Here is a 26,764-nt window from a genome sequence, read left to right on the forward strand (position 1 = left end):
GTCCAGTGGGACTATGAGCCACAAGATCCAGAGCAACTGGAAGAGGGTGAAGACAATGATAGAGATACCCAGCACACAATGGAGGTCAGTGGAAACGGGACCAAATCGTGGCAAATTGTTTTACTTAATCAATATCATCACCTGATGGTAATACTGACAGAAAATATATCAACTTATCGACCAATAAATAATTTTTGGAACTCGTTCATTGTGTTGTGTGTGGTGAATGTTAATGTACAAATCTAGTCACTCACATCTCCTCATCTAGATGTAGGCCTTAACATGTAAGAATCATGTTGTCTAAGCTATTGATCAACATGGGCCATACCTCCAAATAGTAAGAAATCAATGCAGTGCGCCAATGGGATGCAATGTACTGCATGAAAGGGATAGAGCAGGATTGCCACATATCAATATAGTAATGGGTCATTCCTATCCTCACACACTTAAGCAGTGTAGTGTAGCACAGCAAGAAGTCTTTCTATATTCTGCAGCACAAGTGTGTTTCATATGGTACACAGTGTATTATGGATCACAAAACTCCTAAAATGTCGGCCTCTGAGGCTAACTGCTCATTGCAGTGTGTCTCACATTTGGACTAGCATGCAGAATGCCAACACTTTACAGGAGCAAATGTCACAGGAGATACCATCACAGTTAATGAATGGCAGTTATCATGGACAAAGGTCTAGTCTTAGATGAAGATGTCAGAATGGATTCATGCATGTGTGGGCATCCACAAACCGCCATACATGTCACACCTTTCCTAGCCAGATTGATGTGAAAACCACATCTGCCCACAGTTGACAAAATACTCATCTTCCATGCTTTGCACAAAGATGCAAGGAAGTTTAAAGCTGTGTAACAAAATGCAAAAAACTGAAAAGATACTAATGTGTGGCGTTAACCAGAGAATTAAGACACAGGTGATATTTACCAACCATCTAATCAAATCAGGAATACAGAGATGGCTAATGTATGAAGCGTCCATGTCAATGGTCGAGCACACATGTATGTGTACATACATAATCGTATTGAACATGATGCAGTGCAGGTGCTGGGCATGACATTTTCCCTGCATAGTAAGAGTAATGTAATCCTGCCTGTGTCCAACTTCATAGTTGTGTGGCTCACTAAATCTGGTATATACCCAAAGGTGAACATGCAATATGCATGTGTGCCATGACCTAGGCCTGTGTCATGGATTGCAGTCTGCTTGGACAACGAGGGCCACAAAAACACATGCTGTCATAGTAAGTGTACTCTACGACAGAGCTAAACATGGATGTTAGCATGCTGTGTAGTGAACAGTAGTAGTGTAAACTCCCAGTCAACACTGGTTCACTGCTTTGAGGCCTACTGGCCCAGGCACTCTTAAAAAGTTTTGGTGCTGTGTGTTACACTCACCCCTGCCCAACATGAGGTTGATCAGTAAACCATGTGAAGAATGCATGTGCCGGAGCAAGATATACTCAACACATAGGTTGAAAAGTGGAGCAGTGTGCACATGGTTGATGTGTGTGTGTTCCATCTTACAATCAAAGGAAACACTAGTTCTAAAGATAGAGACTTAAACGTGTGGGACTAAAAACTGACCTCAACACTCTATGACAATTAAAAGAGAGTGGTATACACCAAGAAAGAAACAGATGTCTTAATACTGCCCTCACACAAAGGGAGGCGAATCTCTTGAGTGACAAACTCAGACACAGAAACTCTCCTGAACTAGTTATTAGCAAGGCTCAGAAACGAGCGCAAAATTGCAATAGAGAGATTTTATTGGAAACCAATGTCAAAGAAACAGTTGAGAGCAGCATCTGTGTGACGACTTTTAACACGGCATCTAATCACCTTAAGAAGATAATACAAAAGAATTGGAGAATTCTTAACTCGAACGGTCTAGATCAACCTACCTCCCTCTTTTCCTTTAAGAAAAGTGAGAGTATTAAAGACATGATTGTCAACACATGCCCTAGGATGATGGTGAATGATCCTAATGTACAGATTCATGAACATTTTCTTTCCCCAGTAATGGGACATTACGCGTGTGGATACTGTAGGGCTTGTCCCCTCTAATTAAATGGGAAAAATGTGGATATTGGGACCAATCGCCCCTGGGAACAGAGAAAACACACAACATGCAACACAGAGGATGTTATCTACTTGATAAAATGTCCATGTATGTTGTTCTATGTCGGGATGACCACCCGTCGGGTAAAAACCAGAATTTTGGAACACATGAGCACAATAAGGTGCGGGAAAACGAATACCAAGCTGACGGCACATTTTTTTGAAAAAAGACATAGCGAAAGAGATCTGAGGTGGACAGTATTAGATAAACCTTTTATTCCACCTAATACCGTTGATGTTGCGAGCGTCCTGCTGGTCCATCAACAACGTTGGGTGGATAGGCTGAAAAGCAGCACTCAGGGTTTAAATGATGATATACCCTGGTTCCAACTATATAGATTTAACAACAAATGATTACGAAGAGGAGGATGTTCTGCCTGATTGGAGGTATTTAGCCAGTCTAGGTGGGACTCTGCCTTGACGTTTATCAGAAAGACTCTGTATGTTATTGAGAGAGACTACACGCAGAACACTATCAATATTGCGCAAGTCCTATTGATTCAAATTTAAACTGTTTCTGGGTGCTATGCTATTTAGGATGCTTCCTATAATACCTCTAGCAAGATGGTAGTAAAGTAAGACTTGGTACGGATAGATAGAGGCTGCCATCCCAGATATAAGACTGCTTTATCCCGAACAAAACATAGCAATGTTTTTTTGACTGTCTATTATTTGTATGAGGGATCGAGCGTAGAATCTAATCGAATTTAGAAGTCACCTGTTGCTCCAAACCCATAATGCATGCGTGATACGCTTGTATGACATTTTTTAATATATCTTCTAGCAAGATTACTATGTCGGTACACTTTGTATCTGGACGTTAGCTTCTCTAGCAATGATGATAGTGTCGTTGTTACGGTATGTAATTGCCTAAAAGACAGATTGTGCCCATGGTTATAAATAACAATGTGCGAGGACAAAGACAGTACGGAGAAATAGCGTAGAAGTTTGATTACTATATCTTTAGAACCCACACTAACACTTTATGGTGATATGACTCTATTGCGCGATATACCCTAGTAAGATGGCCGCTGTGTTTTGAATAGAGGCAGGTACACTGTCGTTGTTGATGTTGTTTGTGCAGGCGGAAGTGACCGGGACACGATGACGCACACGCCCAGGAAGGAGTGGCAGTGTGTGGCAGGGACGGGTGATTGATATCCGGTTTCTGTTAAATAGAGAGTTTAGTGCCTCCGAACTCTATCGGCGGAGGACCGGCTTGAGGAACCAGACACTCGGTGGTTCTTTGGAGTAGTAAGTAGGACTACTAATGGGGTGTGAGATGGTGTCTGAAGCGCAGGAAATATTTGAGCGTCTGTATCTGAAGTTGTTTTACAATCCTTTCCATGCTCGTTTGTATCTCGCTAACATAACTGATACTGAGACATGGAGGAAGGAAAGACTGACAAGATAACATAAGCACATAAACATAAACAATTGTCTTCTTGTCATAATTGAATGTACACAAATTTAAGGTGTTTTTTCATTGTCTATGTGTCATTTTCAGAGTGTGACTACAAGACCACGGTCCCACAAAGGTCCCGGGTTTAGAGAAGTACTAGTAAGTTCTTGATTATTAGCTTTTAGGGTGTGAGGCTCTATCAATATTTGCCTTGGAGGAATGGGAGCACGGATATAACACTATATATATATTTTTGCGCCACAAACTCTCTTTGCAAACAATTGTTCTTGGAGAGTCCTAGTCCTTTATTCCACTGAGGTGTGGGGCGTTTTGTGAGTACTCTTGTGATGTAGATAACACCATGATAAACTCTATTTCTGGCCATTTTTTACCTTTAAAATAGAGCATGTTTATTGGTAGAGTAAATTAGAGATGGTAAGAACAATAAATTGTAAAGAGATATTGGGAACAAATATATAGAACAATGACTGAATGTTCTACTTTTATTTACAGATAATTGTTCCCTCTCGGAAATTAATCCAGAGTGGATGATATCCAGGTACTGTTTGGCCTGATGAAATAAGGTAACATACTCCAAATAGGGGTGTAAGACCAGATAACGAGGGACCAACACCCTGACGAAAGCCAGAATTACCTTTATGGCCATGAATAATTGGCAGAAACATGTTGGTATTTGCAGCAGTGAGATAGGGGTCCTTTACCTCCCCTGAATATCCCGACCTTTGAGTTTTTAATCCTACCAAGGGGCCTCAGGAATAAAGGAGAATGATGGTATTCCCCTTAAGTAGTTTTATTTGTATATGTCTGCACTTTTTTGGTCCCGTTTGAGGAGAACATTCTTCTCTCTCTATTGTTATATTATATTTTCTTTATATGTTTTGTGAATGCCTGCTTAAATCTTTCACATTTTCTGTAGCCTCACCACTAATCTTCTTATATACAAAAAATTGCGCTCCGTCCAGTGTGTTGGTCTGCACCTGGACGTCAGATGCGGCCCTATGATGAAGCATGACACTGCAAAGTGTGTGAGGGCAGTATTAAGACATCTGTTGTCTTTCATGTTGTATACCACTCTCTTTTAATTGTCATAGAGTGTTGAGGTTAGTTTTTAGTCCCATACTTTTAAGTCTCTATCTTTAGAACTAGTGTTTCCTTTGATTGTAGCACTTCTCTATTTAGTGAGTTTGCATTTACTATAGGGGAGTCAGAGAAGGCTCTTTTTCCCTAGTCTCTCTTTTTTGTGATATTTTGCGTTCAATGTTACACACTCTAGTACAGTTGAAAGGAAGTGTTGAACAAAACAGTGTGTGCAGACTGAGTGTGTGTGCTGCATGTCAATAGGCTGATACATGTGGATCACAGTATTAGTCATTGAATGTCCTGTTACTGTACACTGAGGGGCATATTTATAAGAATCGCAATGCAGTGTAGCGCAGCAAGTCATCATGTGCCATTTTAGATGCCTACTACCAACTCAGGGTTTCTTGCACCATGGTACAAGGGGGCCAGTTTTGCGTGCTGGTTTGATTTTGTGCATGAAGGCCATGAAGGGGCACCTTCCTGCACTAAAACAATCCTGAGAGGCATATTCCCATATTTATTCTGCAGCACACATTGAAAGAGGAAGCAACAAGAAGAAATTATAATAACCCCTCCCCTGCGAAGGTGTTTTATTTTTATGCTCGTTCCCAGGTTTGCCAGTTCTGGTAAATCTGGGAATGTGTCAAAAACCACAGGAGTTGAATGGACACACCCAGGGAATGGTCATGGAATGCCTCCCAAGCTCAGAGTAAGGCAACCCATCAATTTGAGCTGTGCTGCTTTACATGCGTTTAATGAAGCCACTCAGCGCTACACAGAGAGGCTTTACATGGCTTCATAAATTTCTAATTTGTGTTGCATTGTGCATGTACCACATTGAATGGCGCAAGTGCCACACAACTGGGGTCATACATGTACCCGAGTACAAAAGTGGCAGCCCTGTTACATTACATAGAAGACTTGTCTCCATTTGTGCGTAAGACATGGCTACCTGGTCATAACATGAGGAGAATTTAAATTACACCAGATTGAGTTTGACAGTCCAGAAAAGCTGTAAGCTGGACGGGACATACACTAAAGTATGGGGGAGCCAGCCTGTCTCTGTGCTTGCCTAAGCGTGTTGCATCTGCAGTAGCGGCTCGTGGAGGGAGTTCGGTGGTGCAGTGAGGTGGGGCGGGGAAATGTAAACACCGGAATATGGATGAACGGAGGTAAGTACACATTTAAATTAAAATTTTGTGATTCTGCGCGCGCAACGAAATTCATTTTATTTATTTAAATATGTACTTACCTCCGTTCAGCCATATTCCGGGGTTTACATTTCCCCACCCTGACTCTCCCCTGACCTGCCTCACTGCCCCACCAAACTCCCTCCACGAGCCGCTACTGTGCATCTGTGATACATTACAAGAAAGGGATATAGACACATTACAGGAGCAGTGAGATTGGGTGACTACAGAATTAACAAGAGTAGGCCCCAGTATCTCTCAATATGCAGATTTCACTGAGGTGAAGGCCTGCTCTCTATCAAACGTGGTTTTTAGAAAGCGAGGACTGCCGATGATGAAGCATGACACCTGGTGGTGTGTGAGGACAGTCCTTACATTTTTTGGAGATGCCCAACACCACATAGGGAATCGGCATAGTGTGCCTCTAACTTCTTTAGGAATCAGACACCGAGCCAGGGTAGCTTCTTGTTGTGTGTTACATGTCACTTGGAGGCCAGCTTACCCTGACTGCCCTGTAGCCTCTTGTTCCCTCCCCTTTTTGAATATTAGAGTTATTGCACGTATAAGTGTGTAAGCCATTCCTTGACTTGCAGATTTAGTTTCATAAAAATGGAAAGCCCACCAATGAGTCTTCCAAAGAGGTTCTTCTCATAAGCCAAAGTGTGGATTGCCTGGAAGCCTTTGATAAAGCTAGGTATTGTAAACCATGTTTCATGTAAGCATAAATATGTCACCTGTTTGTAGGAGTTCTATGGCTTATTTATTTGATACTGCAGTTTTCAACCCCGCCACATTCCAGCTTAATATTCGAATCATGGATTTTATCATCTGCACCTTTATTTCCCCAGTGTGGGGAATTTGGCCTCCCCTTGGTGTACAATGGTGTTGGTATCCATTTCCAATCGGATATTTCCCTATGCTAGGAGTTTGTCCTCCCCTTGATGTGCAGTATTGTCGATATCCAAGCCCAATCTCCTAATGCCCTGGAGTTTTGGATTGCTCTTGCCTCTGTGCAATGTCTGATTCCGCCACTCATCAAGTTTGGATTATGATGTTATTTTGACTGGGCTGTATTGAGATTGGTTTAGTGCCCCTTAGTACGCATTTCAAGAATTGTTGTGCCCCTTGGTCTTGAAGCTCCTGTAATAGTACATGAGGATGTTTCTCTATTGCAAAGTTGTCTATGCGTATTCCCCATTCCTTGAGTAAAACATTTTCTGTCACAATGTTTTAGATATCTGTCCAGCTTGTCCAATCCGTCAGAGTTAACTCTCTTTTGCAGATCTGGGTGTAGTTCTTGAAGTATACTGATACTAAATCTGCCAATGTTAAACCCGTTGCTACTAGGCCTTCCCCCCCACCCCATGCTGCTAAACCTTTTTTTTATACTATTTGGGATAGTTTGCGCGTATGCCACTTTATTATTTTGGCCGCATAAGGTATCCACACCAATTTTGTGTCCTTTTCTTCCAACATATTGAGGATTCTAAAGGTACCCAGGGTTTGTGGAATCCCCTTGAGGGGACTGGGAAATTGGCCAAAATACAGTGAATGTCTGAAGAAAGCATCTGGTTCTTGCCCTGCAAAAGGTTATAACAAAGGGGTTGTGGTACGAAAATCACCATCTTCCCAGCTTTTAGGAACAGGCAGACTTTTGTAAAAAAAAAAATCATTTCTAAACACAGTTTTGGCTTTTTACTGGGAAATAGCTTATTTTTCCTATTTTTTGAGCTTTCAACTTATTTCTAGTTAGTGGTTATGAAAGCAACAATAGATCTCGGAAAACTATACATTTCAGAAAAGTTGAAACTATTCTGAATTCAGCAAGGGGTCAATTGTGTAGATCCTTGAAGGTTTTTCTATAGAAACTAAGAATTGAAATAAAAAATATTGAAATTGAGTTGGAAAAAACAGCCATTTGTGCCAAAGTTTTGACCTGTAACTCCTTCTAAGTATGGCAGATTTTTTAAAACAATATATTGTTACGTCCAACTAACCCTTCTGGTTGTGGGGATATATAGGACTTGTAGGTTCACTAAGATCCCGAGGTACCCAGAGCTATTAACTGAGTTGCATCTTTCAATGGTTTTTCGTTGCGTATCGGGTATATAGCAATTAATTTGGTATATAAAGGGTGAAAAATAGGTACCAAGGAAACCTATATATTTCCGAAATGGGAACAAAAATTTTTTTTTAGAAGAAGTGGTTATTTGCACATCTCCAAAATTGTGGGTACCCATACAAGCATGTGAATTAGAGAACATTTTTCAAAATGACTTGTTTTTACACATTGTCTTACATTCGGAAGGCAAAAATGCAAAGAAAGTCAATGGGTGATAACACTTGTTCTACTATTATGTGTTTCACTAAGTTTCCTGATAAAAATGGTACCACACTTGTGTGGGTAGGCCTAGTGCCTGCGACAGGAAACAACCAAACAGGCAACATGGACACATCAAATTTTATCAGTGAAAATGGACCCTTTGTTTGAAATGTGCCTAAGCTGTTGATTTTGGACCCTAGCTCAGCCGCACCAAAGGAAACCTAGCAAACCTATACATTTTTGCAAACTATATATCCAGGGGAATCCAAGATGGGGTGACTTGTGTGGTTCTCACTAGGTTCTGTTACCCAGAATCCTTTGTAAACCTCAAACTTTGTTAAAAAAACTACATTTTCCTCACATTTCTGTGATGGAAAGTTCTGGAACCTGTGAGAAGCCACAAAATTCTACCGACTCGGTGTTCCCTAAAGTCTTCCAATAAAAATGGTACCTCGCCCGCGTGGGTCGGCTTAGTACTCGTAACAGGAAAAGGCCCAAAAGGCAATGTGGTCACATCACATTTTTCCAGTGAAAACTGACCCTTTTTTTGCACTGTGCCTAGTTGTGGATTTTGGACCCTAGCTGTGCCGACACCTAAGGAAACCTAGAAAACCTATACATTTTTGAAAACTAGATATCTGGGTGAATCGAGGATGGGGTGACTTATGTGGATCTCATCAGATTCTGTCAACCAGAATCCCTTGCAAACCTCAAACTTTGTCAAATATAACACATTTTCCTCACATGTCTCTGATGGAAAGTTCTGGGATGTGTGTCGATCCACAAACTTTCCCACACACAGCATTCCCCAACGTCTCTTGATAAAAATTGTACATAACTTATGTAGGTAGGCCGAGTGCCTGCGACAGGAAACGCCCCAAAACGCAATGTGGACACATCACCTTTTTCCATAGAAAACCTACTCTTTTTTTGCAATGTGCCTAGCTGTGGATTCGGTACCTTAGCTCAGCCGGCCTCTAGGGAAACCTAGCAAACCTGTACATGTTTTAAAACTATTCACCCAGGGGAATCTAGGATGGGGTGACTTGTGTGGCTCTCACTAGGTTCTGTTACCCAGAATTCCTTGTAAAGCAACAAACTTCTATGCACCACGCATTCCCCAAAGTATCCTGATAAAAAATAGTACCTCACCTGTGTGGGTAGTCCTAGTGCCCGCAGCAGGAAACGGCCCTAAACGCAATGTAGACACATCACATTTTTCCAGTGAAAACGGACCCCTGTTTGCAATGTGCCTAGCTGCGGATTTTAGACCCTGCTTAGCCGGCACCTAGGGAAACCTAGCAAACCTATATATTTTTTAAATCTAGACTCGGGGAAAACCAGTATGGGGCGACTTCTGTGGCTCTCACTAGGTTCTGTTCCCCAGAATTCCTTGTAAACCTCCAACAAAACAAAACAAAAACACATTTCCCTCACATTTCCGTGATGGAAAGTTCAGGAATCTGCGTGGATCTACAAATTTCCACCCACAAAGCATTCCCCAAAGTCTCCTGATAAAAAAGTACCTCACTTGTGTGGGTAGGCCTAGTGCTCGCAACACTAAACGGCCCAAAACGCAACATGGACACATCACATTTTTTCCAGTATGCCTAGCTATGTATTTTTGACCCTATCGCTGCAGGCAGGCACCTAAGGAAACCTAGCAGACATATACATTTTCAAAACTAGTTACCCAAGGGAATCCATGAGGGGGTGACTTATGTGGCTCTCAATAGGTTCTGTTACCCAGAATCTCTTGCAAACCTCAAACTTTTTCAAAAAACAAATTCCTGGTGTGGAATCTGTGGGGAGCCACAAACTTCCACCCACCCAGCATTCCCCAAAGTCTCCCGATACAAATTGTACCTCACTTGTGTGGGTAGGCCTAGTACCTGCAACAGGAAACGTCCCAAAATGCAACATGGACACATCTAATTTTTCCAGTGAAAACGTATCCTTTTTTCTCAATGTGCCTAGTTGTGGATTTTGGACCCTATCTCTGCCGGCACCTAAGGAAACCTAGCAGACCTATAAATGTTTTTAAACTAGACATCCAAAGGAATCCAGTTTAGGGTGACGTGTGTCTCTCATTAGTTTCTGTAACCCAAAATCCCTTGCAAACCTCAAACTTTATCCCCCCAAAAATATTCCTCACATTTATGTGAAAGAAAGTTCAAGAATCTATGTGGAGCCACAAACTTCAAGCCACACAGCATTCCCCAAAGTCTCCAAATAAAAATGGTGTCTCACTTGTGTGGGTAGGCTTAGTACCCGCAGCAGGAAATGGCCCAAAACGCAACATGGACACATCACATTTTTTCAATGAAAACTGACCTTTTTTTGCAATGTGCCTAGTTGTGGATTTTGGATTCTAGCTCTGCCGACACCTAAGGAAACCTAGAAAACCTATATATTTTTGAAAACTAGATATCTAGGGGAATCCAGGATGGGGTGACACAAGTGGCTCTCCCCAAGTTCTGTCAACCAGACTCCCTTGCAAACCTCAAACTTTGTCAAATATAACATATTTTCCTCACATTTCTCTGATGGAAAGTTCTGGAATCTGCGTGGATCCACACATTTTCCAACACCCAGCATTCCCCAACGTATCCTGATTAAAATGGTACCTCACTTGTGTAGGTAGATCTAGTGCCCACGACAGGAAACATCCTAAAACACAATGTGGACACATTACATTTTTCCACAGAAAACAGAAACTTTTTTTGCAATGTGCCTAGCTGTGGATTTGGGACCTTAGCTCAGCCAGCATCTAGGGAAACCTAGCAAACCTGTACATGTTTTAAAACTATTCACCCAGGGGAATCTAGGATGGGGTGACTTGTGTGGCTCTCAATAGGTTATGTTACCCAGAATTCCTTGTAAACCTCAAACTTTGTAAAAGAAAAAACACATATTTTCCTCACATTTCTGTGATGGAAAGTTCTGGAATCTGCGTGGATCCACAAACTTCCATGCACCACGCATTCCCCAAAGTATCCTGATAAAAATAGTACCTCACCTGTGTGGGTAGTCCTAGTGCTCACAGCAGGAAATGGCCCAAAACGCAATTTGGACACATCACATTTTTCCTGTGAAAACGGACCCCTGTTTACAATGTGCCTAGCTGTGGATTTTGGACCCTGCTCAGCCGGCACCTAGGGAAACCTGGCAAACCTATATATTTTTTAAATCTAGACTCGGGGAAATCCAGAATGGAGCGACTTGTGTGGCTCTCACTAGGTTCTGTTCCCCAGAATTCCTTGTAAACCTCCAAATTTGTAAAACAAAAAACACATTTTCCTCACATTTCTGGGATGGGAAGTTCAGGAATCTGCATGGATCTACAAATTTCCACCCACAAAGCATTCCCCAAAGTCTCCTGATAAAAATAGTACCTCATTTGTGTGGGTAGGCCTAGTGCTCGCAACACTAAATGGCCCAAAACGCAACATGGACACATCACATTTTTACCAGTGTGCCTAGCTGTGTATTTTTGACCCTATCGCTGCAGGCACCTAAGGAAACCTAGCAGACCTATACATTTTCAAAACTAGTTACCCAAGGGTATCCATGAGGGGGTGACTTATGTGGCTCTCACTAGGTTCTGTTACCCAGAATCCCTTGCAAACATCAACATTTTTCAAAAAACAAAATTCCTCACATTTCTGTGATTTTAAGGTGTGGAATCTGTGGAGAGCCACAAACTTCCCCCCAACCATCATTCCCCAAAGTCTCCCGATAAAAATTGTACCTCACTTGTGTGGGTAGGCCTAGTACCTGCAGCAGGAAACGGCCCAAAATGCAACGTGGACACATCTAATTTTTCCAGTGAAAACTGATCCTTTTTTCTCAATGTGCCTAGTTGTGGATATTGGACCCTATCTCTGCCGGCACCTAAGGAAACCTAGCGGACCTATAAATGTTTTTAAACTAGACATCCAGAGGAATCCAGTTTGGGGTGACATGTGTGTCTCTTACCAGGTTCTGTTAACCAGAATCCCATGCAAACCTCAAACTTTGTAAAAACAAATAAACACACTTTCCTCACATTTCTGTGATGTAAAGTTCTGGAATCTGTGGGGAGACAGAAATATTCACCCAGCCAGCATTTCCTAAAGTCTCACAATAAAAATGGTACTTCACTTGTGTCTGTAGGCCCAGTACCCACTGACAGGAAATGGCCCAAAACGCAACATGGACACATCACATTTATCCAGTGAAAACTGACCCTTTTTTCAGAATGTTCCAAGCTGTGGATTTTGGACCCCACCTCTGCCGGCACCTAAGGAAACCTAGCAAACCTACACATTTTTGAAAGCTAGACATCCAGGGGAATCCAGTATGGGTTGACTTGAGTTTCTATCACCAAGTTCTGTTAACCAGAGTCCTGTGCAAACCTCAAACATTGTAAAAGAAAACACATTTTCCTCACATTTCTGTGATGGGAAGTTCTGGAATCTTCGTGGAGCCACAAGTTTCATGATAAAATGGTACCTCACTTGTGCGGGTAGGCCTAGTACCCGCAACAGGAAACAGCCCAAAACACAGCATGGACATGTCTCATTTTTTAAGTGAAAACTGACCCTTTCTTAGCAATGTACCTATCTGTGGATTTTAAACCCTAGCTCTGCCAGCACCTTAAGAAACAGAGCAAACATATACATTTTTGAAAACTGTACATCAGGGGAAATCCAGTATTTGTATGGCTCTTAACGGGTTCTGGAACCCAGAATCCTTTGCAAATCCCAAACTTTGTAAAAACAAAAACACATTTTTCCTCATTTTCTGAGATTAAATGTTCAGAGTCTACAGGGAGCCACAAACTTCTAACCAGCCAGCATTTCCCCAAGTATCCCGCTAATAGTGGCACCTCAATTGTGTGGGTGGGCACCCCAGGAAATGGCCTAAAGCATAGTGTGGAGACATCAAAATGATCGATTACAAAAGACCTTGTTTTGCGAGGGAGTCACCTGCATTTTTTATCCCAGGCTCAGTGGCCATCTAGGGAGACCTACCAAACCCACACATTTCTGAAAACATTTTCCTACCTAGCATCCCCTGCAAACCTCAAATTTAGCTGAAGAAAATCATATTTTTTGCACATTTATGTGGGGGAAAGTTGCGGAATCAATGAGCTGAAGCAAATTTCCTACCACCCAGCATTCCCCCAGGACTTCTGATAAAAATGGTACCTCACTTTTGTGGGTGCGTCAAGTACCCAGGAGAGGCAAGGGCCCAAACGTATTGTGAGACATAGTAATTTCTATCACACAACAACCTGGTTTGGCAAGGGGGCACCTGCGTTTGTTGTCCCGGTCTCGACGGCCATCTAGAGTATCCTACCAAACTCACAAATTTCTAAAAACTAGAGACCTGGGGGAGTGCAAGGAGGTGTGGCTTGCATGGATCCTCTAACGTTTTCCTACCCAGTATGCTCTTCAAACCTCAAATTTAGCTAAAAAAAATCAAATTTTTCTCACATTTCTGTCTGGGACTAAAGTACTAAAGTACTAAACTGCAGGTTCATGTATGAATTCTTCAGCATTTGAGAGCCATAGTAAACTCAGATTCCTCTTACCCTGTTGCTCATCATTTCAAATAGCATCATAATAATAGTCTCATGTCATGAGATTGTCATGGATGCAATCCCAAACTTGAGGAGAGGAGGAGATCAAGTAATATTGCTCAGACTCGATATATATTAGATTTGACTACCAAGTCCCACAACAATTTAAACATCAGTGCAGACATACATAATTTCTTGTACTTATGGGTAAAATTAAATATGGTTCTGCAATCTGATTGTAAGTGGGTACTCGTTTCTATCATAAAATGACCCGAATTGAACATTGATAATTACATTGTACATAGCACATACTGCTGGATAATTTTATATGCACTTTTTTTTTAGCACACAGCACCTTTTCTGAGACTATGATGGCAAAAACAGATATATTTGTACATGAAGTATATTTGGTGTTGTACAGGGAAAATACCATACCATGATTGCTGGTAATTATACCAAGATAGTTCAGTAGTTTATATTTCATTGAAGACTAATATATAAACTAGGCAGCTAACTTTTGGACTGATGTTGAAATGATAGCAATTTTTTCCAGTGTCGATGACAAAGCTCACTAAGAGCATATCTTTTTATGATCATTGGATTACATTTACAACTATCATTGCTGATGCAAAATGGTATAGTTGAACTCTTGTAGTTGTAATCCCCACCGTTCAATCCAAGGAAGAACCTTGGCTTTTGGATAGCCAAATATAGTCCATAAAGATTGATGATTAGTTACTAGTGTAAAAGGTTTTCTGTACAGGAATACATGGAAATGTTCACAAGCCCATACCACAACTAAACATTCATTCTCAGGTTGTGAGTAAGCACGTTCTGTCAAACTTCTAGTGGCATATGCCACAATATGACTTTGAACAATTGGGTGTCCACTGCACTGTGAAAGGATCCCGCCCAACCCAACCTGGCTAGTGTCAAAAACAACCTCTAAATTAAGTTTTGGATTGAAATAGGCAATTTCAGCAGCAGTTTCAATGGCTTATTTGATTTTCTTGATACTTCTCTGACATTCTTCTGACCACTTGAATGAAAAAAATGTTTTCTATAACTTCCGTGAGGGAGCACATGTTAGGAAAGTCTCATATGTATCATGAACAGTAATTGGCCATGCCAAGAGATGAACATCTTATAGAAATATCTTATGGGGATCATCAGTTGTCAGGGCTTGTACATTTGCAGGATCAGGCGTCATACCCCCAGCTGAATAGATATGACCAAAGAACTTTAACTTTGTCTGGTGGAACTCACCATTTTTAGCACTCAAAATGAGGAAATATGAATTTTATGACCAGTTATGTCCCCTATCTTAGACCCCAACAGCTCCATGTACATGCTACAAGTACATGTATGTTCCCTCCAGTTCCAGCTATGAAGACGCAAATGCATGTGCGTCCAACGTCAACATGTCCTCTTTCAGATCCGCCATGAATGGGTCGAATATTCCATTCCTAAGTATGATTGGCCACCGACTTTATATGGTTCACTTTTCATGTTTTACAGTTCAGGCGAGTAGGCCCTGAATTCTGCCATCAAGCCTTTTCCTGCTTCTGCCTCTGAAATGCTCCAGCCTGGACTTGCATCCATATCCATGAACTTTGTCCTACTCCCTGCGCGGCTAACGGTGCCTGACGTGGCCTGTTGCCTGCCAAAAACTGTATTCAGCCTTCAAGTTATCTGCTCCGCTCCTCATCCAATGCATTCCTGTCTAGTAGTTTAGGTAAACATCCTTCCAGCTACCGAGCAAAGGGCCCGGCCTCGCTGTCTTTATACAAGTAATTCATAGCCCCTGTTACCATGGAAGATTCCTGCCCCCTCGCATCTCATGTAGACACATAGACGCTTGTACATGCACTAACAGTCAGTATAGAATAGATTCCGTCCGAAAGACCTTTCCTTTTGGATAAAACAGTTCCTTAAACAAAGATATTAGATACGATTTGGGACTAGGTTGACCTGACCCCCCAGACTTCTGTCTCCACATGTAGAGCTAAATGTCAATTCCCCTTCACCCTCTAGTTGCACGTCAATCACACGTCATGCGGCTGCGCGCGCATCTCTGCCAAATATTTCTGCTGACACTGCAGGATTCTCTTATGGATCCACCCACTTGTGACATCATTTTAAATGACGTTTCTAGTATACGCCCATTATTCCGCCTATTTTCATTACGTATGTGTATTCTTATCTGTATTATCAGCTGTTACGCCTCCTGCATCTGTCTTAATGCAATGCTTTTCATATATATATTGTTACTTGTCAATAATGTATTGCCTATCCCTTCCTGAACCTTCGTGGTGATGGAATATGATTGCCTGGTTCGAACCATAATTCCTTTGTAAGGAATAAAGTCCTTTTCAGAACCTCTAATACCACGGATTCTGCCTCTTATTTTGACTGAGTTATTCTTACTAGACTTTACCGCATAAAAAATAGTACAGGTAATTTAAATATTTACCACATAATTTGGCGCCCGAACAGGGACACTTTCTCATCTCACGCGCCGGAGGTGCGTTGCAGGCCCGGTCCCCTGCCACAGCTGGACGGACAAAAACACGTACCCACAGGATTTCCTGTATCTCCCTCCGGCCAAGCGGGGGTGACTAAGGCTGCGATCAACACCCAGACGAGGCGGTGAGAAGTGCGAAGTATCCCGACCAGAGCCTAAGTGAGAGAGCAAGATCCGAGGTATACAGAGGCCCACCAGGTTCCGAAGTTCCGAGTCCAGTCGAGTCCAGTCCGGTCCAGTTCAGTTCAGTTCCGAGGCCTTCCGTTCCGTGCTACCCGGTGAGTACCGTTGCTGGGGAGGCAGTTAGACGTGCACATTAATTTGTGCCGGTCATGACGGGTTTGGGTACACAGATCCGGTCTGCACTGTTTTAGCAGTGTATCTGTACTGTTTAGCAGTATATCCAGTATGTTTATGTATATAATCCAGTATTATCTAGTATTAGTATTATGTCAGTAACTAGTTTTCTTCTAATTATCATTGTTCGTTAAATGTTAAATGTTAAATGTTAAATGTTTTACTGTGTTCAAAAATTGTGGTATGAATGAGTGTTCATTATTGTGTTTATCGTATTAATTGTGTTCAAGTCTAGTTTGAGTAAGAATAAAGTAGCAAGGTTTCTTTTCAAAATTAAGACAGATCAAAACTAGAAAAGGAGTACTCGAAGAAGCTGTTCCCATTCCACCTAGGGACACTCCAGGGTATTTTATGTATCATAAACATGGCCTAGATGCCGTATTATATCTTGACTTATGGGTGGACTACACCAAGGATCTAGCAGAAAGTCAGAGGTGGCCCGCAGCTGGGACATGGGATGCAGATTGCATCATGAGAGTAGAAGAAGAATTATGGAAAAAGAAAGCCAGACAGTCACAGAAAGATGCCATTGAACTATGGCGCAAAGAGTCGCATAGGCGCACAGAGAAAGCGCTCAGACAGGAAGAGAAAAGTAGGGAGAACTCAAATAAAGCCCGAGAAAACGTATTAGTTGAAGAAGGTATCCGAGTAAAAACAGAACAAGTAGACAGACAACGGAACACTCTTATGAATGGTATGTATCCTCTTTTGGCCGAAGGTTTACCTAAGGCCACCCCGGAAATACCGAAGGATTTGCCACCCCCGTTACTCCCGATTAAAATACATCCCAAGACCGCAAAAGATATTTTCCTGTCCTCCTATTTCGACGATGTAGCTCCCGAATATGTTAATGTTCCATCACATACGCCACCTGTCGATAGTGCTCAACCCCGAGATCATCCGCCCCCAACTCCGCAACAACAAACTCCTCCGCACAATCCAGTAGGTCCATCTGTTTCCACCGCTTTTCCTGCATCCACAGTTTCTACCTTACATCCCACAAATCCTTTCGTGCCTAGCACCTCAGAAGGTGCGACAGGAGGTGCGACAGCAATTTTTGCCACGCCACCGTCACGAAGTAAATCGTCTCTTAGAGATTTAGCAAACCAACGTACACCCCAAATAGCAACGTCCGACATGTTTAAGGAACATCTTGTAGATTGTAGATATGATCCAGTGCCCGGTAAAAATGATAGAATGCTGCTATCATCACTACGTATACGACGAGCTTCACTATATTTAACGACACTACCAGGAATGGTTAATCATCTAGACAATATATATCGCTTTGTCCAAACAGGGCAAGGCCCTGAAAGTATTGACGAAGCCATGGATTATCAGAAAGTGGATATACAAAGATTACTGTTACGCTTCTTCATAAACTGCTTGATCAGAGACAGAGATAGGCCTGGGGTAGATCAGGATGAAATGCAAGTACTTACCAGATGGGGTCAGAATATATCAGAGGGAAAACATGATAAACAGACGTGTATAGTAGCTATGTGCCGAAAGATCCGCAAAGAAATAGAACGAATACATAAAGCCAGATTGGAGGCAGATAAAACGGAATCAGAGGGAGAGGAGGAGGAAGAATCAGAAATGACCACAGGACAATTAGAAACGATTTGTAGGTAGGGGAAGCCCTTGTAGTAATACCAGATACTTTAATGATCCAATACGTCCGATACGTCCAGAATGCAACAGACATTTTCAAACCCCTATGCTAAATACGAAGTCCCCTGAATACTTATTCCAGGCTGCTGATAAATTACTTCGAGACCAAAGGGGGTATCATATGCTCGATTCTATGGATGAACAAGAATTAGCCAGGTCAGCAGTACAATGGGCTGACAGTTCTGAAAAATACAGTGATGATGCGCTAGCACACACGTTTTTGAATCTCACCCCAGACGAACAGCGTTTAGCTGGTATATACATGATACAACACCTCGTTATATTGTATAGAAGCCAACACTCCGATCCTGGTCCCCTACCTGATATACTGATAGAATTGCTCACGAACAAATGGAGAGGTTCAGGTACTGACTTAATTAAAGAAATTCTAGAATATCGACACCAGTACATTGTCTTCGTATGCCCAGAACATGTTTCAGTTCCCCCCAAGGAAAGAAAAACGTATCACATAGACAGACAGAATCCCTTACGCGAAGTACACCCAATAAGAGGTGAAGACAATATTTTTAAACGCGTGTTTGTGTACACGCCCATAACTAAAATTGAATTATTAGAAATGAAGAAAGTAGTACCTAGCCATGACAAAGACCCAGCAGGTTTCCACCGTGAGATAAAAGACATGTTACTCATGGGAGAGTATACTTATCCTGACATTATAAAAATATTGAAAGTTTTATTGCCTGCCGGTATTTACGAGAAACTCAAAGAAAAGGAATGGGAGGTGGGAGACCAAAAGATAGATTGGACAGCATTAGAAAACGAAGAAAAGGCCCGAGCTGCAGGTTCAGGGCTTGGGGAAAGGACTACAGCATTACCAGGATTATTAGTGCAGGTACTACCACGTTTATTAACTACGAAAAAGGAAGACTGGGGTGCAATTTCAGCCTGTAAACAAAAACAAGATGAAGACACTAGTGATTTTTATTCCCGATTTGAAAAATGTTTTGGTATTAATAGTGGCATAAAAGCAAGTAGTGAGTCGTATCCACATCTGTTTGTGACAAAATTAGTTGAAAATTCCTTGCCCCAAGTTAAGGGTAGAGTACTGAAATTCGAGAGTACTTGGCAAGGTAACACACCGTCACAGATGTTACAAATGTTACAATATCATCACAATAGAATTAGAGAAGAACAAGAACATGAACAAAGACGTATGAAAGACACGAAAATGAAAATGCTTGTTGCGCAGTCAGTTCCAGCTGACGGTCATAAAAAGGGTACGACACAGTCCAATGATTCAGCGGGTCCCGTCAGAGGGACATGCAACTATTGTAAACAGCCAGGTCATTATATACACGATTGCGCAGTTCTGAAACATAATATCTCTACGGGTATAACGAAAGAGAGACCACGTCCGCCTAGACAGGATCAGATCCAACAACAAGTACCTCAGAATATACAGCCTATGCCAGCTGTACAACAGACCGCACCACAACCACAACAACAACCACAACAACAGCCACAGCCTATTGCTGCAACACAAAACACGACACAACAGATGTACCAGTATGCACAAAATGACTATCCAGAGTATCAGCGCTACACATGAAATAGCCTAGAGAGGGAAGTTGGCCTACCCCTTATTGAGGTTCCCGTAGATCAAGAGGGTCCTTACGTACAGAGTCAAGTATTAGGAAAAGACAGAAAGTTTCTACTCGATAGAGGGGCAAGCAGAACAACTATCAGTCACAGCGAAGTCCCAGGGGCACCCCTCTCAGGCTCACAAAATATTTCCCTTGGTTTCTCAGGAAAGCCCACTATTAACGAAGTATCGCAACCGCTTGCATTCACAGTCGGTCCGTTAACACGGACTACAGATCTATTACTTACGAAATCATGTCCAGAAAACTTGTTAGGTATAAAAACATTGAAGGCTCTAGGAGCTGTAATATGTTGTTCTCCGGAAGGAGTACGACTATTTTTGCGTGACTTTAAAGGTCACTACGTGTCTAGAGACATGGATCACCGGTTACAGAATCTACCTGCACAATTATGGGCGCATGGCCCCACTGATGTAGGTTGTATGCACATTACACCATATCGAGTCACACTCAAAACAGGAGTGGTACTACCACGAATGCGACAATACAAGTTACCCCCAGATGCTGTTGTGGCTTTACTGCAAATCATTGACGAGCTCATTGCACAAGGAGTGGTTGTGGAAACCGACTCCAATATATGTAATTCCCCGATAATTCCGATTCTTAAACGAACTGATCCAAAAGCACCACCAGTATATCGATTAGTTATTGATCTGCGAGAATTAAATAAATGCATTATACCACAATACCCCGTGGTCCCAGATATCTCTTCATTGCTAACAGCCATAGATTCAGAAGCAACGTTCTTTACTGTAATTGATCTCAAGAACGCTTTCTTTAGCGTCCCAATCGATCCGGAAAGCCAATATTTGTTTGGATTCAGTTTAAATGGACGAAGTTTTAAATTCGCACGCGCACCTCAAGGATTCACAGAAAGCCCCAGCATCTATAGCCAAGCACTGAAAAGAGAACTTGACAGTATCCACATGCCAGCTAACACTACCCTGCTTCAATACGTCGATGATCTGCTGATCACCGCCCGAAGCGAACCTGAATGTAAAAAGCATCACTGACGGTTTTACATTTCTTAGCCGACAAGGGGCACAAAGTGTCCCCTTCAAAGCTGCAATTCTGTGTCCAGCAAGTTGTGTACCTTGGGCACTTGCTGTCCAAGGGGGGAAGGTAGCTTACACCCGACCGTATCCAGTTAATTGTTAACATGCCGCCACCCAAGACACAAAAGGAGGTACGGGCATTCATAGGCCTCACTTCGTACTGTAGGCAGTGGATCCCTCAATATGCATTTCTAGCGAAACCACTCATTCAGTTGACAACACAGGAGGCAGCGACATCGACTGTCCTCCCTTGGACTCAGGAACATACACTAGCTTTTGAAAGCTTAAAGAAAGCTTTATGCCAAGCACCTGTTTTAGCAACACCATGTTACAGCAAACGTTTTACACTTTTCATTACAGAACGTGAAGGTACTGCTTTGTCAGTACTCACGCAGGAACAAGCAGGATCACACAAGCCATGTGCTTATTTTTCCAGTACATTTGATCCCGTAGCTCAGGCTCTTCCTGCGTGCCTGAAATCAGTCGCAGCAACAGCTTTAGCAATCAGACAAAGCGATGCCATAGTGTTAGGACATCAATTGACAGTACAAGTACCACACGCAGTAGAGGTTCTCTTGAACCGGACCCAAACACAACACTTGACTATAGCAAGACTGACGGGTTATGAATTGACATTGTTCCAGCCACACATAGAAATCAGACGTTGTAGTACATTAAATCCTGCCACACTTTTGCCATTAAGTGGAACAGACCCATTGGCACATGATTGTATTGAAGTTATTACTATTACGACGAAACCCAGACAAGACTTGACAGATATTCCTTTATCAGATCCAGACCTGACATTGTATGTAGATGGTTCATGCATGAGAACCAATACAGGAGAGTTAGTGGCCGCTTATGCAGTCACAACAGATACTGAAATTATTGAAACGAATTGTATCGATACCTTGTCAGCTCAAGCAGCAGAGCTCATCGCTCTGACACAAGCCTGTATTCAAGCCAAAAATAAGAAAGTCAACATATACACAGATTCACGTTATGCATTCGGAGTCGTCCATGACTTCGGCGTGCTTTGGCGAGAGAGAGGTTATTTAACTTCTCACGGTGCCCACATCCAGCACGGTCCCCTTATTCAAGCTCTGTTAGATGCAATACATCTGCCGACTGCAATATCGATTATGAAGTGTAAAGCCCATACAAAAGTGACTGACATTATTTCTCAGGGTAACGACCTAGCTGACAGAACAGCTAAACAGACTGCTCAGAATCAGACTCATCCAACTGACACGACAAAGACAATAGTTCCGACACCAACACACTGCATGACAGTTAAGGATCCCGCCCTTGATGTAATTGACATACAGACACATGCTACACCAGAAGAAATAAAGAGATGGACTGAATTAGGAGGGATCCAAACGGATCAAGGATGGATGACGAAGGGAAAATCTATATGGTTTCTCCCCGACTCAATGGTTCAGGTCATCATTAACACAATACATAGTCCAGCGCACCTAGGAGAGAAAGCTATGCTAGACAGTATTCAACACATTTGGTTCAATAAACACTTGCGAGCAGCAGCTAAACAGAAAGTACGTACCTGCATGATTTGTTGTCAGTTCAATCCAGGAAAAGGTGTACCTGTAGAACAGGGTGGATTTCAACCCCCCGATCACCCTTTTGAAGTCCTCCAGATGGACTATATCCAGATGGAACGATGTTGAGGATTCAAATATGTCCTCGTAGTTGTATGCGCTCTTTCCCGGTGGACAGAGGCATATCCAGTCTCAGATTACACTGCCCCGACTACTGCCAAACAGTTAGTTCGAGAATTCTTCCCACGATACGGTTTGCCCCGTGTCGTGTACTCAGATAATGGCCAGCCGTTCTCATCCGAACTAATGAAACATGTTTCACTTCTGTTAGGCTACCAATGGAAATTCCACTGCGTCCGACATCCCGAGGCAGCAGGTCTCGTGGAGCGACATAATCAAACTCTGAAAATTAGACTGTCCAAAGTATGTAGAGAAAAAGGTGTCGACTGGATAGTAGCTTTACCGGTTGCGCTCTTTTACATGAGAATGGTAGCACACTCTCGGACAGGGCTATCCCCGTATGAGGTGATCTTCGGTAGACCACCAAATATGTGGGGGACGCCTATACCTCGTAAAATCACTGATGTTGATTGTAATATGTTGACAGATTACCTGGCTTCCTTGATGTCTGCACTACAATCTTGTCGTTCACAGGTAGCTGCAGCTTTTCCCGATAAGACTGAGGTGAAGCCCCATGACGTGGTTCCGGGAGACCTTGTACTTGTAAGGAACTTCGACAGAAGAAACCCGCTGGAGCCTCGCTGGCAGTCGCCTAAACTCGTCTTATTGACCACAAGGACAGCTGTGAAGATTGAGGGACGTAAAGGGTGGTTGCACTCGAGCCATATCAAAAAATTTCATGGACTATCATCCGACTTGAATTTTCAGCCCTGCATTCCCTCACAGACTGACTCAAAACTCCCCCTGGTTGACAAGCCAGAAAAAGAAAACTATAAACTGAAACTAAGGTCTAGCAAGTCAGACAATTTGATTGTTTAAGTCCTCTCCAAGGTGAATCGGTTGAATTTGTCTCTGACATGTATCCTCTAGACCGAAATAGAGAGAGAAATAGACAGAAACAGCTCAAGAAACATGCGTACTGTAAATCACTTCGTAGTCACTGCACAGTGACATTATTGATTATGTTTTTTCTAAGTCTTCTGATTATTAGTGTCAGTATATTTTTACACATGTATTACCCTATTTCCAAGCGTGCTTTCAATGCTACTGCCGAACATTCTTTTAGCGAATTACCTCCGCATGAGTTGTCCTATAGATTTGCGCTGCGCAACAACACATTCATTAGTATGTTACATCATTCTCATCAGACCAGCAATGCTACAAATTGTTGGATATGTGGCCGACTCCCTCCCTATCAGAAATATAGGGGAGTTCTGCCCCTCTTTCCGTATCCATTCACACACAATGGCTCCTGTGGAGCATGGTTTAGTTTGATTAATTCCCTAGATTCAAATTCAGTAGTTTATCAAGACAACTGGGTATGGGGAAACCTGAACCTAGTTTTACTTAAAGTCTGCTACCCTAACAAGGAGGGACTTCCCAAAAGAACAGGGACTGATCTAGAAAATGAAGTATATGGATTAGGTAACTTTACACTTAACCTCATGATCCTGAATGTTGAATCCGAAGCTACACCAATCTTGCCCGCTATGTCAGTATTTCCAGTTAGAGGCGAATTATGTGTAAGAAAGAATGGTTCAATACACATGGGCCATAGTAAATGTACCACTGTAATAGAATTCAGTGATAAAGGCAAGTCTACATTTAGAGCTTCCCGTCACTCCTACTTCATCTGTGGTCACACCGCATATATATGCCTACCCCTAGATTGGGATGGTACCTGTTACATTGCATTCCTTCTGCCACCTGTTTTCCTAGCCCCGCCTGATTATCATAGGAATACCCATTTAGTACACAATAGACAGCAGAGAGATCTCCCGATTGTCGACTACACTGAAACAGCATGGGAGAAATACACAGATTTCAATAAAGGTTTCTTTCCCTACATAGGTACAGTCACTAATAGTAAGCTGATACGTAGATTAACCAGAACCCTTGAAGCAGTAGTGAATGAAACTACTTCCGCCTTAGGCAACTTAACAGAGGAGCAGTCTGCGATGCGGATTGTTGTTCTTCAAAATCGTCTTGTCCTTGACGTCATTCTGGCCGATAGGGGCGGAGCTTGTAGGGTCATCGGATCAAGTTGCTGTGTTTTCATACCAGAAAACGCGCCGTCAGTATATAAAGCCATAACTCGACTTCATAAAATCATAAGTCAGATACATCAGAATCCAGGCACCTGGACTTGGTCCGGTTGGTTCTGGAGCATGTTGTCAGCCTGGGGATGAAGGATCCTATCCTTCCTAGGTATTGGCTTTCTCATACTATTCAGTTGCTGCTTATGTCTACAATGTGGGCCAGCGATTTGTGGTCTGTGTGCCACATCGTGTATCCCGCCTTCAAATTTTCATTCAAGATCCCGGAAGAAGAAAGAAGAACAAATGATGCTATATGAACAGATTGATGGATTGATGAAGATGGATATTTCATAAGGGTCCGTAGGGGACAAGGAGGGAATGAGGAAATATGAATTTTATGACCAGTTATGTCCCCTATCTTAGACCCCAACGGCTCCATGTACATGCTACAAGTACATGTATGTTCCCTCCAGTTCCAGCTATGAAGACGCAAATGCATGTGCATCCAACGTCAACATGTCCTCTTTCAGATCCGCCATGAATGGGTCGAATATTCCATTCCTAAGTATGATTGGCCACCGACTTTATATGGTTCACTTTTCATGTTTTACAGTTCAGGCGAGTAGGCCCTGAATTCTGCCATCAAGCCTTTTCCTGCTTCTGCCTCTGAAATGCTCCAGCCTGGACTTGCATCCATATCCATGAACTTTGTCCTACTCCCTACGCGGCTAACGGTGCCTGACATGGCCTGTTGCCTGCCAAAAAATGTATTCAGCCTTCAAGTTATCTGCTCCGCTCCTCATCCAATGCATTCCTGTCTAGTAGTTTAGGTAAACATCCTTCCAGCTACCGAGCAAAGGGCCCGGCCTCGCTGTCTTTATACAAGTAATTCATAGCCCCTGTTACCATGGAAGATTCCTGCCCCCTCGCATCTCATGTAGACACATAGACGCTTGTACATGCACTAACAGTCAGTATAGAATAGATTCCGTCCGAAAGACCTTTCCTTTTGGATAAAACAGTTCCTTAAACAAAGATATTAGATACGATTTGGGACTAGGTTGACCTGACCCCCCAGACTTCTGTCTCCACATGTAGAGCTAAATGTCAATTCCCCTTCACCCTCTAGTTGCACGTCAATCACACGTCAATCACACGTCATGCGGCTGCGCGCGCATCTCTGCCAAATATTTCTGCTGACACTGCAGGATTCTCTTATGGATCCACCCACTTGTGACATCATTTTAAATGACGTTTCTAGTATACGCCCATTATTCCGCCTATTTTCATTACGTATGTGTATTCTTATCTGTATTATCAGCTGTTACGCCTCCTGCATCTGTCTTAATGCAATGCTTTTCATATATATATTGTTACTTGTCAATAATGTATTGCCTATCCCTTCCTGAACCTTCGTGGTGATGGAATATGATTGCCTGGTTCGAACCATAATTCCTTTGTAAGGAATAAAGTCCTTTTCAGAACCTCTAATACCACGGATTCTGCCTCTTATTTTGACTGAGTTATTCTTACTAGACTTTACCGCATAAAAAATAGTACAGGTAATTTAAATATTTACCACAAAAGTCAAAATGCTTCAGTACGTAAATGACATACTTGTGCGCTCTTCTGTGTGCTCAGAAAATCAGTATGTGATCGCTATAACTGAATGCTTTAACAACAGGCTGTGTGAAACGTTGAATGACATCTTGAAAAGGTTTGCAGCGTATGGCACACCAAAACTGAGTCTCTTGTATTGAAACAGACCAACATGTCTATAAATGGTTGTAATGTACCTGCAATCTTCTTTGAGTTCCAACTGATAACCTTCATTTAAATCGAGCCAAGAGATGAACTTTGCACCATTTAATTGCACTATTGTGCCAGCGATGTGTGTACCTGGATGTCATTCTCAATCAATTTCCTTGTCTGCTTGACGCAAGTCAACGCATATGAGTACAGCTCCTTCACTGTCCTTTTTGGGCTCTACCAAAGTGGGAGAAACTCATGGCATCAGACCAGTCTATCGCTCAATACTGTTA

This window comes from Triturus cristatus, chromosome 5_1 (genome assembly GCF_964204655.1).
Source record: "Triturus cristatus chromosome 5_1, aTriCri1.1, whole genome shotgun sequence".
Classification (NCBI taxonomy): domain Eukaryota; kingdom Metazoa; phylum Chordata; class Amphibia; order Caudata; family Salamandridae; genus Triturus; species Triturus cristatus.